Source organism: Schistocerca piceifrons, chromosome 4, assembly GCF_021461385.2.
Source record: "Schistocerca piceifrons isolate TAMUIC-IGC-003096 chromosome 4, iqSchPice1.1, whole genome shotgun sequence".
Classification (NCBI taxonomy): domain Eukaryota; kingdom Metazoa; phylum Arthropoda; class Insecta; order Orthoptera; family Acrididae; genus Schistocerca; species Schistocerca piceifrons.
The window spans coordinates 695,783,225-695,803,110 of NC_060141.1; positions in this window are offsets into that span (position 1 = coordinate 695,783,225).

Sequence of the window (19,886 nt, forward strand, 5' to 3'; positions counted from 1 at the left end):
CGATTAAAACTTGTGTGTGGACAAATAAAATTTGTATGTTGAGTGCAGCTGACAGCAACCTATTTTGGCCCATTTCCACAACCTAATCGCCGGCCGCAGTGGCCGAGCGGTTCTAGGCGCTACAATCTGGAACCGCGTGACCGCTATGGTCGCATGTTCGAATCCTGCCTCGGGCATGGATGTGTGTGATGTCCTTAGGTTGGTTAGGTTTAAGTAGTTCTAAGTTCTAGTGGACTGATGACCTCAGAAGTTAAGTCCCATAGTGCTCAGAGCCACAACCTAATCCGTTCTTTCCTGCTAGCTCAGCCATTTCAAAAACAAGAGACGTAAGAGACGTAGATAGGATGGGTACATACTTTCTGTCTCGCACGTGAGGTGGGGGTGGGGGCTGTGGGGAGAGGCCAGAGAAGGATTATGGGTGCAGCGCATGTGACGGAAAGGGCTTGCTACTTGCTACCTTCTGCCACTAATATTGACAAATCCAGATTAACTTGCCAACCCTGCGAAGATACGGAATAAGGCCATAAAATACGAAGAAGACTTATAACGTAGATTAATTCTCGAACTGAATTTCTTCTATGTTACCATTTGTGCGATGGCTTCTCTCTTCAGGATATTATATTTAAATACAGTAATCAGTTATTATAAATCATGACATGGTCAGTTTGTAGAGCACATTATTTGTTGTAATGGCAGGCTATACTTCAGGCTACCTGTTTCAATTGTTAAACATTAATTTTTAGAGATAGAAAAAGCGTAAAAGTTTCCTACTCGTAAAATTCAACACATACACAGAACAGTTCTTTTTAAACTGGACATACCATAGATAAATCATTACGACAGGTACCACGTCCTCAGTGATGCATATATGTGTTATCCCACTACAACTATTATATCTTGTATCCTATATTCTTCCTCTGATATTTGTTTCTTACTTTTCAGTTATATCTAATTTGATTCTTTTCTCCGCCTTCATTTGCTTCTCACCGTTCCATTCTTCTGCAATGGACGTAGCTTTACAATGCGATATTTCCCACCATATAACTATGTTATCCTTAACGCCCACTTGTGGATGGGTGTTGATGATGTTGATGATGATGATGTGTCTGCCCACTGTACAAGTTGTAAAGTTTCCCTTATTTCCAGATTAGAGCACATTTTACTTTATTTCCAGGTTTGCTATTTCACTTGCTTGAAGTGAATGTATCAGCGTTGTAGTATTGGGGAGTAAGGAACGAGCAGTAGGTTCCCACACTGGCTAGCAGACTGGTTGCCAAACTGGCGCTTTCAGAGCCAGTGGGATAAGGTGCTGATGCGGAAATCGCATGACATCAGCAAAGAGATTTGTAGAAAATGTACATTTATTCCTGCGTGAATCAAGTTATTGTTATTAATAAATACATGCAAGCCATGTTTTCAGTTATGATCCTTAAACTAAACGAAACTGCAAGGAAACTAAACAGCTAAACCAAAAACTGGAAAGGACTAACAACAAAACAAAAGAAATTGCCAGGGAAACTAACAACAAACTAGAAGAAAATAACTAAAAACACGAAGTAACTAATAAGTCAATAGAGGAGAGTGCTAGAGACACTAAAGAACAGTTGATAAAAATTATGAAAGATATTTACAAGAACACAGCTGATGGTTTGGATAAATATATTAGGGATACTAACCAAAATTTGAAAGTGAAAGATAAAAAAATTCAGAATATACTCAAGGAACTGTGGGCAGTAGCTCACAATTTGGAAAAAAAGACCATCGTTGGGAAACAAACGGTAAATCACACTAAATTTATTGACGAATTTCAACTGCATGTTAAAATTTTAGATCGCAATTTCGGTAAGAAGACTGAAAACTGTAGTGCGGAAATCTCCAATGTAAAACAAAAAGTGGATGAAACAGAGAAAATATCTGCAGTAGAAGCAAATAGTAAACAGATTTTCACAAATGTAACGAGTATTCAGAAAGAGATCAGTGATTTTACTAACAGAGGCACTGATACCTTTGCTTAAAGGGTTGAAAAGAAATTAGCTGTAAGTAATAGTGGAAACAATACAAATGAAGATCATTATTTAAATGTTTGTATTTTACATGATTTCTAGGGAAATGGGAAGTTTCATCCGAAAGCTTTTGTGAAACACTTCCAAGGTCTATTAGCAGAAAAATGGGACGAGAAGAGGAAGATAGGATGTGATGTGATACAAGTAGAATGGAAGAAGATATTTTTTCATGGGGAACGACAGGTGATGAGTCATGTCAAACGTATTACGAATTAATTCAAAAAAAATTCTTAGACAAGTGCTTGTCTAACAGAATGAAATGTTAGAAACGGCATCTTCCAGGGGAGAAATTTCTTAGGCAGTATGTATGATAGCTTTAGAGATTCTTTTCAACGTTTCACAACAAAGACTTGCATTTAGATAACACACTTACTGAAGAAGACCTTATTGCTTGGAATTGATCAAACTACCAGTGAGTGTTCAGGAAAAATTAATATGGACATAGAAAAGAGAAGAGTAGATATTTTACAAGGTACAGGCCAGAAAAATGGGACTAGAGGAGGAAAGTAGGATGTGTTACAAGTAGAATGAAAGTAGATATTCATTCATGGGGAGGAAACATCCAGTAATGGCTGGAGAGGAATAAATTGGAGATCGAGAGAAAGTGGTATTTGGATGTAAGGAAACAGAAACCATAATGAGCAAAGAAAATTTAACAGAAATCAGAATGGAACAGACGATGAGAGGCATGGAAATGGGCTCAACAGGTGTGGTGGAGGAGGCTGGAACCGAGGAGGTAATAGGAATCACATCAGGCAATATAAAGAACAAAATAATATACGTAATGATGACAAGACAGGAAGAAACCAGGGAAGGGTAGACAAAGAAAGGAAAAACCAGAAATGAATATGCATGAGATTCAAGCACAAGTTCAGATAAGTGACTGACCATGGACTATGAATAGGTTAATAAGGGAAATTCCTGGATATGTTAGAGAAGTTCATTTTGAAGAAAATTAAACAGATAGAAAATATTTGTATTTTATTAATAACAAGGACAGTTTTGTTGATACACCACATGTCGATTGTTCATATAAGAAAGTGTAGTATGATTCTAACGGTAAATGATACTTAGAAATTAAAGTTGGTAACATGGTTAGTCCCAAAGCGAAAGTGCAGAATATGCCCTACCCAAAAATAATGCATGAGTGTTGCAACGAGAAGTAGGTAGAGAGGAAGGTAATCCACAGAGAAAATGGAATCAGAATCAGAGTGAGGTTGGTCCAGGGATAGCAAACGGAATAATGAATGAAATAAAGAATATTGACTTTATTCATACATACGAGAAAAGAGAAATGGAAATGTGTTGTTAAAATACAAGTATTTTCTGATAGACCAGGAGTAATGAGGGTAGACACTTAGGAATTTAAAGTGAAGCCACATCAATATTTTAAGCTGAGACTACATGTAATACCACCATCAAAGAAGGAGACCACAGATGAAGAACTACAGAGGATGCTGCCTTCACGGATTATAAGGCGATTTCCAGTCATTATTAGAACCCACTTGTTTATATTGTGCCGAGTGTGACACTTGTTCATGCCGTTTGTTCTTTGGCATTTTTTCACATCGAATGGCGTCTTGTTTCTTCCTTACTAACTGGTGCAACGAAGTTGTTGCCTTGATCCTTGAGTAACAGCAGCAGCGTTTATGGATACTAGTATTATCGTACTGTCTTTGGTGTGACCGCTAGTATTTCCGGGTGGTGGTGGTGTGTGTGGTAGCCCCCCGGTTGGGATGGAGCAGCGATGAAGTCTCCATGGCGTGCGGCCAGGCCAGGACCACTGCCGGCGTGCCCGCGCTTGTTGGATCGTGAGGCGCTAGCTGCGAGAGCCTGGATGCCGAAGTTGAGTGATCACTTAACATGTCATGAAACCTCAACTATTATAAAATCTCCTTCATTCTTTTGCAGGTTGTTGCTCCCTAGGCCGTTCAGGCTAGCAGCAATGTATGATGTGTCGGAGTCATCGAAATCTTGCAGCCGTCTTCCTATATTGTGATTAATTATTAAATTGACTGTTACTTGCCAGTGAAGTGCACCAGCAGTATTTTCTGTCCTGTGGCCGTTAACGCACCAGTTACCTGCACTGGTCGTTAGCGTAGTTTTCTGGCAGTGTGCCTTTCCTCATCTTCTTGATGCTGTCCGGCACGGTGTGTAGTTCGACATCCTTTTAAGTTGTTTGCTTCATATTTTGCTCAGAGTGGTTGTTGTTCCCTTGGCTGTTTTTAGTCGCCAATTTCTGAAGACATAGTGCTGTTTGTGTCCTCGAGCTCGGCCGATATTTTCCATCATTGTGCCATTGGTCGGACGGAAGGGAATTGGTTAAATTGTAGATCAGTCCTTCGGCCGTCCTTAGTTTGGGTTGCCATCCGATTATTTAACTTCAACCTTACGTCTGAGCTACCACGTAAGGCCGACTCTTGGAACACTTCTGAGCACCACTTGTTCTGTTTGTTTTAGATTGTGATTTTCATTTTAGCTTGAAGTATTGTGCGAGGCCTTCTTCCGTTTATTAATTCTGTTTTTGTTTTCTTTTTTAATTTTGCATAAAGGCCTTCAGCTGTGTTAAATTAAAATTTTGAAGACTGATTTTATTTTAAAATTTTTTTTCTTAAAATTTGTTCTATCTGAAATTGTTTGTAATCCAGGCCCTAAGCCGTTAGTTGTTCGCTGTGTTATATGTGGCCTTCAGCCGAAGATTTACGTGAACCCCTTTTAATAAGGCCTTCAGCTGTGGGTATTCTTTAAAGGAAAATTTTTTTATAGGAAGGAAATGGTTTATTTTAAATTGCTTGTTTGACTTGTTTTTCAGGCTTTCAGCCATTTTTTCAAATTGTTTGTGGCCTTCAGCTGTACAATAAGTTAATATTTCTTTAATCAGGCTTTCAGCCATTCTGTTTTAAGTTTCAAAAGCAATTTCTTGGCTAGAAAAAATTGTTTATTAATGTGTTTTTATTATAGTTGTCCTTCAGACGTGTAGTGTAGGCCTTCAGCCACTAATTGTTTTCAATATAATGTTTTTTTAAAAAAAAATTTCCTTCTGGTTTTAATTGCTTTAGTTTTCTAAGCCAGGCCTTCAGCCGTTCTTGTTTTTGGTGTGTTTTTGGGCCTTCAGTCCAGAAATCATCTCAAGTATTCTTTAACTAGGCCTTCAGCCGCATTGTATAATTGAGATCTTTTAAAGCAATGTGTAAATAAGTGGTTCTTGGAGAAGTAAAGTTGTGTGTTTGATTGTGCAACTCACAGTAACTGTTTACGGCCTGATCCACAATCGTAACCTTATCCTGTGTGCTCTCTGAGTACCTACCAACCAGATTTCAGACATTACCCAAAAAAGATGGTTTACTATTATTTACATTGGACGCTAGGGTACTAAATAAGGTAATAGAATCCGACAAAGACAGCGGAGAAACTTTAAAGGAATTATTGCAGAAATTTGAGGGTGCTATTAAGTTATCCAATTTGAACCTGATTACTGACTATTGGTCGATAAAATTGGCGTTAAATTTCAGTAGCTGCATTTATAAGGGTCTTAGATTCCATATGTGAAGAGGAACTGTTTTCTAAAATCATTCTTTATGTGGACGACGCTTCTACTGCAGCCAGCAATTGGTAGTAACACAATTGGAATATTGCAAGGTCCACCACTGGAAGTTCAGCATTGTCCACTCTTCCTGGTTTTACAACGTACGTTCTGTGTCTGTGTATGATACATTTATCTTCTTGTTGTCAACTGGTGTCTTCTATGTCTGGTCTCCTCTCAGTCACCATGCCCTCCAGTGCATAATTTGTTATGCCGTCAATTCTCATACTGCGCCCCAGCCAGTTTCTTTTTTTCCTCCTAACTGTGTGCATTATTTGTCTTTTCTTTGTAACACAATTTTAATCGATATTTTTTTTCTTCATCTCACATCTTCCTTTGTTTTCCAGAGCCACATTTCAAAGACCTCCAAGCATTTTTTTCCTCTGCGCCTCACTGACCATGTTTCTCCAACAGGCATGACAAGAAGCGTTTCAAACGACTCCATTAAACTTTCTATTCGCTGTTTATTTATTAGGTCAAAGAAAATACTGCTTCTGTGAAAAAATTCTTTTACAGTAGCTATACTTATTCTTTATAACATGTCATGTTACTGATAATTCTGCATTAAGTATCTGGAGGTATTAATTTCTACCAATAAGTCATTAAACATGTTCACTTTTGGCTCCCTTGATTGCCTAGTAAGAATAATTGCCTTAGTCTTCTTCACATTTATCTTCATTCCACATTCACTGTGGCAGGTATTTAGTTCTTTAAACATATAGTTAAATCTCTTCTGTTTTTCACTCAGTAATATAATATTATATATCGTTCCTCTTGTTGTCACACTCCTATTGCTTCCTCCTCTTCCAGTTAATTCCATTCTCCTTCAAGACATCTCAGTGCTTAATCCACTGAACTACATCAAGCGCTGTCGGGCCAGGTGGTCTACCGATAAAGTGCCTGCCTGGGAACTGCGATGTAATTGGAGCACGGGTTTTTCAGCCTGTTATTAACCGGGCCTTCGCATGTCAGTGTTGTGAGATTCGTCAGAAGCGACACATAGTTTAGATTCTACGTTAAACTGTACGTTTCCTTCCTGGCAGGATAACACGGGGTAGATTAAGGACACGGAAGTCACCCAAGCGTAGTCAAATAGAAAGAACTGCACCCAGCCATTGAACCACATGAAATTATTATTATTCTAATCAAATCTTTGTTCCAAGTCTACAAAAGCTGCACTTATTTCCCTGCATTTTTGTAGTCAACTTTCCCCAGTTGTTTGTAATGGTCCAATTGTATCTCTTGTACCCCTACCCTTCCTGGAACCGAACTGTTCTTAGTCCAGTTCTCTTTCAACGTTTGATTACAATCGTCTGTTCACTGTGCTTAGTACTATTTTTGACGAATGAGATATCAAACTTTTTGTCCTGTATTTTGCACATTTTGTGAAATTTGTTTTTCGAGTGTGGATGTGTGGTTCCCTCGTTTTAAAGAAAAAATAAAGACACGTACATGGTTAGAATGACGTAGCAGGTGTGCATGTACATTGCCCAGGACGTTTACCAGTTAGGAGCATGTTATATTCACTTCAAATTTTTTATATTCTTTATATTTTTTGATTGTGTGTACGAAATATTTCCTGTCCTTTCTAGATCTGAAAAGGGTGGGATATCAATCGAAACAAGTAATTTGAATTATTACTAACGATCAATGTAAATTAAAATTATTTTATGCAAATCGTCTAGGAACTAAGTCCTCTTCAGTCCTAGAATTATTTTAGACGGTGTACATCTTTCCAAATCGGTTTTTAAATTCTCTTTATTCTCAATATTTGGCTGTGGTGTGGTGGCACATGTTTTATTTAGGGAATAACAGAGTGGATATATGTGTGCAACATGGAGCCGTGCACCCATGCGTAGACACGAATCCAGTTGCATTCTGATGTAATCGTCCCTAAAAAAGGAAAAAAGTCATTTGAAGGGTATACAGAATTCATCTGAGTTAAAACCTCGCTAATAATGCGTGGACGGCCACAGGTGTTTGCTGCTATGCAATATTTGTTCCTGCGCGCTGTCGTTTCAAGGAAAAGCTCCCAGGACGAGTAGTGGGTGTCAGAGGTCTACATCGTGGCTGCGGTTATCTAATTCCACTGCCACGGTCCCCAAACGTATATATTTTTCTACAATGAGGAAGAAAGCTGAAGCAATGAACTGAAACATGTGCCAAGGCCAGGATTTTAACCTGCGTGTGCTGCTTACTAAGCAGGCATGTTATCTACTACACCAACCTGACATTGTGGATAGAACTGCTATACGGACTACCCTAGCCCACTGTCCTCCCTAACACAAACTTCAACTACAGTCCTTTTTCCCTTTCTTAACTCGTCAGTATTGCCGAGGCCTTCCAATACTGGATCAGCATCCCAGCTTTGTATGTAATTGGAAAATCCTGCCTTTACCTCAGGTGCAGGTAATCCACTGATCCTACTGAACTAGATTTTCCTGGATGCGTATGGGGTCTCACCTTTATCGTCGATAAGGATAGAAGCTGAAGAAATTAATTAAAATTTGTGGCAATTCTGAGACATGAACCCAGGTCTCCACTACACCTTCCTGGCATTGTTGTTAACACAGTTGTATGGACTACCCTAGTCCGATGCCCTGCCTAACACAAATTTCAGTTTACACCTCATCCCATTTAATGTGCGCACTCAAGTAAGATAGTTGGTGTACCGCTGTTAGTCACAATGCCAGGGAGGTGTAGTGGACAACGTATCAGCCTTGTAAGGAGGAGGCCTGGTTTCAAGTCTAAGCCTTGCCACAAATTTCAGTTCATTTCTTGAGCTTCTATCCTTATCGAAGATAAAGGTGAGAGTCACTAGGCCTCGACGAAAAAGTAATTCCATCAGATTAATATTTCTCTACGTTCGAATATGTCTGGAAGTTGCGTTGCTTATTCCACTCTCAACAACTACTTGCTTGAATCCCTTTGTATCCATTGTATTTTTTCCACTCTGCGCTGTGTTCACTGTTGGAGATAACCCTTTTGTCCCTCCCTATGGTCGAAGTTTCGACACCATACACCTGTATAATCAAGAGGAAACATTTCATTGGTAATTTGTTTAATCCTATTTCCGCTTCATTGCATGGTCGTTTTCTTCTTAAATAACTTCTCTTGTGTTGCACCTGCAATTATATTTTGTTCTTATTCCTAGGTGCTTAAAGTATTTCACATAAGCTAATTCCTTTCCTAGTGGTATTATTCTCTTTTTACTGACTTTCTCTTTCATCCCATACTTTTTGTAGTACTTTCGGTCTCCTCCACCATTTCATGGATCTCTTCTGCATGCCTGGAAACATTCGCTCTTGTGTGTTTCGATTGGCAACCGGCGAGCGATTCCATTGTGCCCGGTGACGTAGGAAACGTGTTTGCTGTTTAATGCGATACAGCAGGATTTATAGATTAGCGTCCTTTTTAATGCACTTGTATACAGCAGAGAGTAGACGGGCGACGACATTAGATGTAGATAAAATCACGAGGTGGAGATGGTGGGGTAGGTGGGGGGGACGGATGCGAAATAAGGCTCTGGGAAAAGCTCGTGGAGAACGGGGAATCGAGCAACCGTAAACACGGCTTTTATCTCCCAACTCGGTCCGAAACTCCGACATTTCCATTAAGCAGGAAGCACTTACGCGAAATAAGCTGGCGGATGCGCCAGCTCGTGAGGGGGGCAGGTAGAGGTAAAGAGACGGAGACACAGTGCGGGGGAGGGGCGTGGGAAGGAGAGGGGAATGGGCGAGGCACGCATGGTTTTGTCCCTGTTGCATTTCCAAATTATTTATCGCCGTACCGGTGCGCTGCCGCATTACGGCCGGCGCTGCGCCGTCCGCCCGGAGGATTCTGCTGCGCTAGGTACGGCAATAATTGTTATTATAATTAGCGGAAGCTGCCCGGCTGTGGGTACAGCAGGCGAAGGAAAGCAGGCCACCGGGAGAGGTCTGCCGTTTGCTGCGCCAAGAGAAGAGCCGCAGACGCAAAGGAATTAATCAGCCCGATAGTGGCGCGCCGGCGAAGGGACAGTGGCTGCAATTACACACAGCTGGAGGGTTTGTTAGAGAAGGCTGCACCCTGTGTACGGACTCCGACACAGGAGAGAAGAGAGTGTTCGGCCCAAACAACGCTCCAGCCTACTGTGATGCGCGTGGAATTCTCATTAGGGGCGCTGGCCTCACTGTCAAGCTCCTGGTAGTCGCTAGAGGACTGCCGGACGACCTTCATCGAAACAAAAGAAAAACGAGACGTTCTGATGTCCCTGGCCAGTTTCAACACGATTATAGGCGATTGTCGAAGTACGCACTGATAAGAGGGTTATTCATACATTAATCACCCGTCACCTACACTACTGGCCATTAAAATTGCTACACCACGAAGATGACGTGCTACAGACGCGAAATTTAACCGACAGGAAGAAGATGCTGTCATATCCACATGATTACCTTTTCAGATCATTCACACAAGGTTGGTGCCGGTGGCGACACCTACAACGTGCTGGCATGAGGAAAGTTTCCAACCGATTTCTCATACACAAACAGCAGCTAACCGGCGTTGCCTGGTGAAACGTTGTTGTGATGCCTCGTGCGAGGAGGAGAAATGCGTACCATCACGTTTCCGACTTTGATAAAGGTCGGATTGTAGCCTATCGCAATTGTGGTTTATCGTGTCGCGACATTGCTGCTGACGTTGGTCGAGATCCACTGACTGTTAGCAGAATATGGAATCGGTGGGTTCAGGAGGGTAATACGGAACGACGCGGTGGATCCCAACGGCCTCGTATCACCAGCAGTCGAGATGACAGGCATCTTATCCGCGTGCCTGTAACGGATCGTGCAGCCACGTCTCAATCCCTGAGTCAACAGTTGGGGACGTTTGCAAGACGACAACCATCTGCCCGAACAGTTCGACGAAGTTTGCAGCAGCATGGTCGATCAGCTCGGAGAACATGGCTGCGGTTACCCTTGACACTGCATCACAGACAGGAGGGCCTGCGATGGTGTACTCAACGACGAAGCTGGGTGCACGAATGGCAAAACGTCGTTTTTTCGGATGAATTCAGGTTCTGTTTACAACATCATGATGGTCGCATCCGTGTTCGGCGACATTGCGGTGAACGCACATTGGAAGCGTGTATCCGTCATCGCCATACTGGCGTATCACCCGGCGTGATGGTATGGGGTGCCATCGGTTACACGTCTCTGTCACCTGTTGTTCGCATTGACGGCACTTTGAACAGTGGATGTTACATTTCAGATGTGTTACGACCCGTGGTTCTACCTTTCATTGGATCGCTGCGAAAACCATTTCAGCAGGATGATACACGATGGCATGTTGCAGGTCCTGTATGGACCTTTCTGGATACAGAAAATGTTCGACTGCTGCCCTGGCCAGTACATTCTCCAGATCTCTCACCAATTGAAAACGTCTGGTCAATGGTGGCCCAGAAACTGGCTCGTCACAATAAGCCAGTCACTACTCTTGATGTACTGTGGTATCGTGTTGAGGCTGCATGGGCAGCTGTACCTGTACACGCCATCCAAGCTCTGTTTGACTCAATGCCCAGGCGTATCAAGGCCGTTATTACGGCCAGAGGTGGTTGTTCTGGGTACTGATTTCTCAGGATCTATGCACCCAAATCGCGTGAAAATGTAATCACATGGAAGTTCTAGTATAACATGTCTGTCCAATGAATACACGTTTATCATCTGGATTTCTTCTTGGTGTAGCAATTTTAATGGGCAGTAGTGTACATCACCCACCAATCACCTATTAAAAATGGAAAAAAATACGCAAAACAAAGATGTACACAGTCTCAGGACAGATATTGTACACATGGAAAGACGAAGTCGATTTTGATCCGACGACGGCAAATGCCACCACGGGGATAGTAGATGGACTGATAATAGTTTCAGAGATGTTCTCCGAGAGATAGCGTACTGGCATAGCTACCAGAGTTCCACGTGTGTCTTTAATACGGAATGCTGACAGCCAGAAGGCTGCAAACGTGTGAAGCAAGCGGGAAACCCTGCCACGGAGACTCAGTGGTGCTTCCTACAGCCAACTGAGCTATTTGAAGGGCATCAAATTGTGACCTTTCAAGTGGCGGGATGGTCCTTGGAGAATTGCCACACAAGGTGGACGTGCTGCGTCAGTTGTGCAACGAAGCTGGTATCAGTGCAGATGAGATTCTGGACATCCACGCGGCACAGTCGCCCGCCAGGTTCGCCATTTTGTAAAGGCAGCAGCGGCTGATTATACAGCTATCACGGCACGGATGAGAGGGCTTGTGAGCCAATACGTGTCAAGACAATACTGTTTCTAAGCGGTCATCAGCAGTGCGACTAAGGGCAGGCACACACCCAGCTCGTCTTCCACTCACGCCACAGCATCAACGTGCATGGCTCGACTAGTGCGATCAGAGGATCACTTGGAAGTTGGAATGGCGCGCTGTGGTCTTCAGCGATGAAAGCAAATTCCGTCTAGTAAATTGATGATCATTTGCAAGCGCTGTCTTACGGAGTGGATTCGTCCGAGACACACTGCTTGTGTCGCAGTTATAGTCATGTGGTATTGAACACTTCCTTTGAGTTGTCAAGCGTGCACGCCTGGTTCGTTAGGAAGGAGTTTAAGTTTGTGATCCCTGAAGATGGGTGTAATCCCGAAGCGCGTAACATGTTCTAGTAAAAGAGTCAATAGAACATGGAGAAAACGACGTTTTGTCTATGGAGTGCGTGACTGATTCTTTTTGACAACGCATGAACCTGTGTTCAGTGTATGCCGCCTTTAGCATCTGAAGATGGTCATTTTATGGCCGAAACCGGTTATGACTGTGTCATAAACATGTGATTGTGCCTATAAATAAACAAAACAAATTTTCAATTGAACATCTCGTGACTTTATTGCGATTGTACTGTATTGGTTGCCAATTATTATCAAGACACACTGGCCGCGCCCCAGACCTTATCGTCTGGAGTGTGATAAGCTATAACTTTCATTCACTTTTGGTGTTTCTGGGAGAGACGCTAACCAGCGCTCGCTAAGTTGCTGTTCTTACGTATGTTACCGTTCTTGCAACAGGAAGGTGACTCGTTGTTCCAACAAGATAAAGCTCGACCACACGCTGTTCGTGAAACTCAGCGTGCTCTGTGAGACCTTTAGCAGCGACCCTGGCCATCACGATCTCCGGATCTGTCTCCAGTGGTGTGGAATACGATGGGACGAGAAGTGACTATTGCAACTCGTCAACAAAAATCTCCAACAGAACTACCTGAACAGGTGGACAAGGCGTGGCATAAGGTATCCCAGGACAGAATTCGCCATTGACTGAACGCCATTCAGCCCCTACAAGGCCTCCCTTGGAGGCTACATCGCTTACTAATATGGATGTTTCAGTACAGGTCGATACCTGGCATCTCAGAACCGCTTGTGCTAGTGATCTGTAAATGTAATCATTTCATGTACTCCATATGCACTGTTGCAACAATAAATCTTGAGTGAACTGGAAACTTCTAAGAGTGTGTACTTTTTTTCTGGCAAGTATTTACATCTTTACATCTCCATATAGCAGCCACCCAAACTCAAACATTTGTCGTACGTTGGCTGGTGCCATTTTCTTTACCCCTCATCAAGGAATAGTGCCATCTGATCCTTTGTCCTGTTGTGGTATCAGACGCCAAATGTGCCGTATTGACACCAAATGCAGTGGATGGGTGCCAGGAGGTGCCGTATTAAAACTCGGCGAGAACTTTCCAAATGATTTATTCGCTTCCACTACAGTGCTTCATTCAGCTCGGTCACAGGGTCCTGCAATGCTGAGGCTACTGCCCCAGCGTCCCGCCGGCCGGAGTGGCCGTGCGGTTCTAGGCGCTACAGTCTGGAACCGGGTGACCGCTACGGTCGCAGGTTCGAATCCTGCCTCGGGCATGGATGTGTGTGATGTCCTTAGGTTAGTTAGGTTTAATTAGTTCTAAGTTCTAGGCGACTGATGACTTCAGAAGTTAAGTAGCATAGTGCTCACAGCCATTTGAACCATTTTGAACCCAGCGTCCCAGTGCAACACGCTGTGTTGAGTCGGTCTTGTAGGCCAGTGGAGTGCGGCGTCGTCAGTTGACTTGCTGCGTCGTTCTTGTCGCCGGCATGGTTGGGATCCTGGTTACAAACAAGCACCCACTATCCGGCGTCCGTGTCTGCGGCCCTCACCTCGGTAGTCTCAGGCATGTGTCGGGAGCCAGGAAGACTGCCGGTGGTAGTGAGCCAAAGAGTGGCCCGCCACTGGCTGGCTGTGGACCCTGCGTCGGCCTCAGAGGGTCGAACCAACAACCCGCCATGGACTGTGACGCTGGTGCACCATCTGTTGTTGCTTGTAGCCCGGTGGTGTGACACGCGCCGCCGTCCAGGAGACCTGCCACACTTGGATGACTCTCATTAAAAGACAGCACCTATGTATACTTGGCTCTGCGCCTCTGTTTTGCCAAGCGCGCCTGTTTGTGTCACGTACGTGTAACACTTAGATTGGCCCGTGGCCTCCTTCTGCCTGTGACTTGCGCCATGAAAACTACTGTGTGGACCCTCTCAGGCAGTTCTACTCTCCTGTAGCCTCTATTTGCCTTCGCAACTGCTGGTCTGCGTAACGTACTGCAATCCGGCCCCCACCTGGCTATAACCCATGCTCCGAATTCGAACAAAACTTACTTTCCCTGTTCTAAATGGTGATGCCGCTACAATCCATATGCTGATAGTATCCTTGAGTTCTTCGTTGGTCGTCAAATGCTGAGTAGATAGCTTTTTATTTTAGATAAGGGAGGAAACTCGACTGTTGATAAATCCATGCTATAGTTACGATGAAAAATCTCCTAGCCAAAAAGAATGAATTTTTCCTTCGTTCTACTCGCAATAGGCCGTCGCACTTTGTCGTGAAGGAAAATGGTTCCTTTCATAATCGTCCAGCGCCATTTGGTTTGGTTGACCTTCGGAACTTTGTAAGAGTCTCACAATAAACCTGTGATGTCACACTATTCTCACACGTGTCTAAAACTACATCAATACTCCGCAAGCCAACATACAGTGTGTGTTAGAGTGTACTTCAGGCACCGATTACGGATTTCCCCTCCCTCTCCGCCACCATCACGTTCCATCGCGCGAGAGAAAGTCATTTCGCGAGCCGTATGTGGTAGGGAGTAATATCTTGTCCCGTCCTTCCCAGAAAGTACCCTTCTCTCTCGAAATTTAAATGGTGAACGTTTGTGTGATGCACAACGCTTCTCTTTCAGCATCTGCCAATGAAATTTATTCAACATTTCTGTTACCTTCTCGCGCCGACTAAACTATCCAGTGACGAAACGCGCCGCTCTTTGTTAGATCTTCTGTATCTCCTCTAACAGTCCTAAGTGGTAAGTGTCCAAAAATGAGAAACAGTACTCAAGAATAACCTTGTAAGCCACTGCTTTAGTGGATCAACTACATTTCTTTAAGATTCTTTTTATGAATCTCAGTCTCTCATCTGCTTTTCCTACTGTTTGTTTTATGTGGTCATTCCGCTTAATGTCATTCCGGATAGATACTTCTATATATTTACCGTTTCCAGCAAATTGTCATCAATAGCGTAGCTGTAGGATAATGAATTTCTTTTCTCATGCTCGCGTAATGTGTTACCTTTATTTATGTTCAAGTTCAGCCTCCTGTCCCTGCACCAACCATCAATCGTCTGTATGTCCTTCTGCAAATCGTTACACTCATTGAAACTGATTCTTTCGTCAACATTTATACAAGTTCATCACTCACACCTCAACGTCTCCATCGACCAGTTTCATCATGCACACATTTCTGCATGATATTGCAGCACCACTGCCTCACCACACAATCACTCATAAGTCGATCCCCATACAGTTGACAGTGAATCTCGCTGACAGCAACTGCTTCTTCTTGCAGGAAGCGAGTGCTAGAACATATCCCGAAACTGGTGGGTACTGTGTTAACACCACACATTTCAATTACTTGCTGCATACACACCGATGAACGCAAGAGAGAACTGACTGACGCATCGAGACCTTAAAAGTTTTCTTTTCGAACCACGCAAGCCCTGTGAAGCAACAAGCATTTGTTTATTTCTCGTAACCAGTCACACGTTACTTAATGACCAGCCCTTGGAAAAAAGAGCTCCTGGCAGGAATGGTCCAGTGTGGATGCAATTTCGTGTATCTGCGACTAGGGAACTGATACGAGTTACAATGATACGAGGGCGAAAAGAAAGAGTTGTCATCAATTGGCCATGTTATAAGTTCTCGCAGAGTATATCGTGTCCTTCAGATTTACTGTGAAGGATCAGTTGAGAAAAATTCCGTCTGATGTTAAGTAACCATTTGATTAGTTTTTTTTTATCCAAACACGTTTCCTCATTTCCTGTGATATATTCAGTTTTTTTTCTTAAAACTATTGTTACTCTTTAGCATCTTGTGGAAGTTATATGAACTTTGCCTTAAAGCTGTTTAAATGTTCAGACGATCGATAATTAGGCGTCATACTTAACGTTAGGTTACATAAGGCACAATCCACGATTTGAGGCATTAAATGTTGCACGTTTATGGCAAGATGCTGTGCGGAATTAGTATTTAGTTTAGGGGCGACTAGACACTTCAACAAGAACAACAAACAAAAGGATTAGCGTTGCAATAACTTAACAAATAGCCTCTAGTCCCGCAATGTTACATCAATGCCCGTTCCCAACTGGCCATGGTTGATTTGCTAATGGAGATAGGTGCCTTCAATAACTACTTACACAACATTACTGATTTACGTAATTTATTAATAATAGTACAATGAAAAACAAGTCTTACGACACTTCATAGATGTTTAAATAACTGTTCCCTTGATTAATCGGGCAATAAACTCTCAACCAATAACAGTAGCAAACAAAATTACTTCCAAATAAAACTTATAGAATCGTGGTAAAAAGATACCTTACAAACTTCAAACTTCACTTTCATTTAACACGCAGATATAAAAACATATCCAACATTCACAGTTAGCATATTTGTCAAATTCCAGTATTTATAACCCGCTGAGGTACAGCGCAGAACTGACAATTTCCAATCTGTCCAATGAGTAATCTTGAAACAGAAAATTATTTTCTCAGATAAGAAATATAGAAACTTTATGACAACGCCCATCCGGTACTGGCCACACATTTGCACAATAGTAAATTCCGTTGAAAAGTGACAGTTACTGCTCAGTCTCCACACAGTTAAGTAAACTAACACCGCAGAAGTCACTAAAAATCAATACACGTACCGTATTCCACTGCTTTCTTCTCCAACATCATGACGTCCTTATTTTGGACGAACATGCTACAGAACAGCGTGTTAGGTTGGGCCCACGCTGTTTTGTTTATCTGCCGTGGCAAAACACCCACAAACAACATCGGCCACAACTCGACGTAGATTGCGTCCATACAATTGCAGAGCCCACGGCTTATCGTTCCACAGTAGTGTTAAATTTCCAAGCGTCTCGGTTTCACCATTAGTTCATTACCAAAGAGTGCCAAAATTATTAATGCACAATTCTGACCACGTGGATCCCAACACTCTGCCGTTCTGATCATCCCGCTCGGCATTCTCTAACCCTCCTCTCCTCATCGCCAGAGGGCCACTCGCCACCACTCGGCGCCCCAGTATCTCTGGCGAAGCTAATATCGACCTTAACACTCGAGGCCGGAACACAATCGTACCGAAAATCGGCACAATGCAAATTAGGCCTGGGATATCAATTTGGAAATAAAGTAGCCATTGCATACTGTTGTTCACATATTTCACATGACACTGTCATACAGAGTCTAAAAAAAATGTGAGACATATTCCTACAGAAGGCAGGGATGGTCAAAATTAGAAGAAAATTTCCCATAATTATGTTCCCTGGAACCATTACCCGTTGAAGCACCGGTCGCTTTACTTGTGAGGAGCGGCATATAGTGTTCGTTGGTGTACGACAATATGCACCTGCTGGCAGATGCAAATTCTCGAGCAGTCATGGAGGTGACGATCAGGATCGCCTCAGTATCAATGTCTGGGTAGTAATTGTCGGTGACAGACTCGTAGTCCCACACACTTTGCTCAACAGATTAATATGCGCTGTGTGTCACCGTTTTCCGCAAGATGAATTACTAGCACTATTAGAGAGAGTTAGCCTTGCATTACTGCAAATCAATGCTCGAGGATTTCGACCTACCCACATGTGCTCATAGTGGAATATCACCGAATACAAGATCGACTATTTTTTATGCTCGATGGGCAACATGAAATGCTCTACAGATCGTGCTACAGTTCCACAACGTAGTGTTTCGTAAGCGGTATATTGGCCGAGGATATCCTGTAGCATGGACTCCCCGTTCGCTGGATCTGAACTAGTTGCATGTCTAGCTGTGCAGACATCCATAGGCGTTAGTGTTTGCCTAGCCCATAGACATTGTGTACGCGTTGCAGGACTGTGTAACCACTTCATCGACACAATCCGAAAGGAGCCAGGCGTATTTCAGCGAGAGAATGATTCACTGTGAAGAAGGACAGACGGATACATCAGGATGCGCCTAACATATGCAGTTCTGTATACAGTGTCTGGTTTAACGTGTGATAGGACAGGCCGACCCATATCTCAGCAGGTATTGGTTTCCACACACATGAATATAGGACCTTTCCTTCCAATTTTGGCCAGTACACCTGTCATCTACAAAATACCCTGGGTATGGTCATTAGCTGGTGACGGGGCCTAATGATCGTAAATACCATTCCCCACCAATAAGAACTTGTATCTTAATAAAGCAATCGCTCCGTGCACGGCAATGCACGGTGCCAATACGTTTCGGAAAGCTGTGCGCGAAAATGTGATTATTCAAGGTGTCATATCTCGGTTTCTGTTGGTCACAGAGAGGGTGCAACGTCTTTTGGATAGCTCTTGGCCTGGCAAAAACTTCTGTACTGTATCTGTTCTACAGTACAGAGTCAAAATTTTTCCCCAAGACCGGGTAAATTGAGCATATCGGTTGGTTCTTTGGCATCATGTGAGATTTATGCTGGAACTTAGGCTTGTAGAAACACCATTAGTTCATGTGCTATTACTGAGAAACAAACCGATAAGCCATGATTTCTGTGTACGAAAAGTACCAGTCGTGAGGATGGCCTCTTCTATAATTTATGTTCATGCAGATCGTCGAAATTTTCATTATAACTTTTTAAGATGATATTCTCGGGGAACGTCAAAACTTTTTTTCGATATCTGTATCCTTTTAGAAGATCCAAAGATTCAAAATTACACTTCTGCACTTAAAATATGCACCTAGTATAACGTCTGACTTGTGAGCGTAAAAGTAGTTTTAATTAATGTAGAGAAAATATGGGAAGGGTTTTATGGTCATGGCAAAGGATCTGAGGTCCTAAAATAATGTTTTTAGTCAGTATTTCACCAATAAAACTTTATGACGACCTGTCTATGTATAACGGGCACTTCAGTCCTATACAAATGTGCCAAAAGTCGTACTCCAGACCCAAACATTTTGCTAAAATGTATCATAACATGCCTGAAAAGAACTAAAACGATTGACAAACTGAACAACCAGAAATTCAAGAAGTACTTTTAATAACATTTCTATTATTTTCAGCTAAAAGTCATAAATAGCGTGTTTTCGATGAATTCCGATCAATGAGCACAGTATTCAAAAAATGTGAAGCAACGATTTATATTGTGCATACTTATTTCTAGTGTATTTGTATCAGAATGTACAAGTTGCTGAAGATACGCTATGTCATCAGAAGTATCTGGACACCTTGCTGAAAATGATTTACAAGTTTGTGCTGCCCTGGATCGATAATGCTGGAATTCAGTATGATGTTGGTCCACCCTTAGCCTTGATGACAGCTTGCACTCTTGCAGGCATACGTTCAGTCAGGATCTGGAAGGTTGCTTGGGGAATGCCAGCCCATTCTTCACGAAGTCCTGCACTGAGAAGAGGTATCGCTGTCCGTCGGTGATGCCTGACACGAAGTCGGCGTTCCAAAACATTCCGAATGTGTTCTATATAATTGCAGTTGTAGGGGAAGGAGTAGAAGAAAAGGTTACAAGAGAATACAGGCTTGGGACAAGAAATGTGAAAGGAGATAGACTAATTGAGCTCTGTAACAAATTTCAGCTAGTAATTGCGAATACCTTGTTCAAGAATCACAGGAGGAGGAGGTATACGTGGGAAAGGCCGGGTGATACTG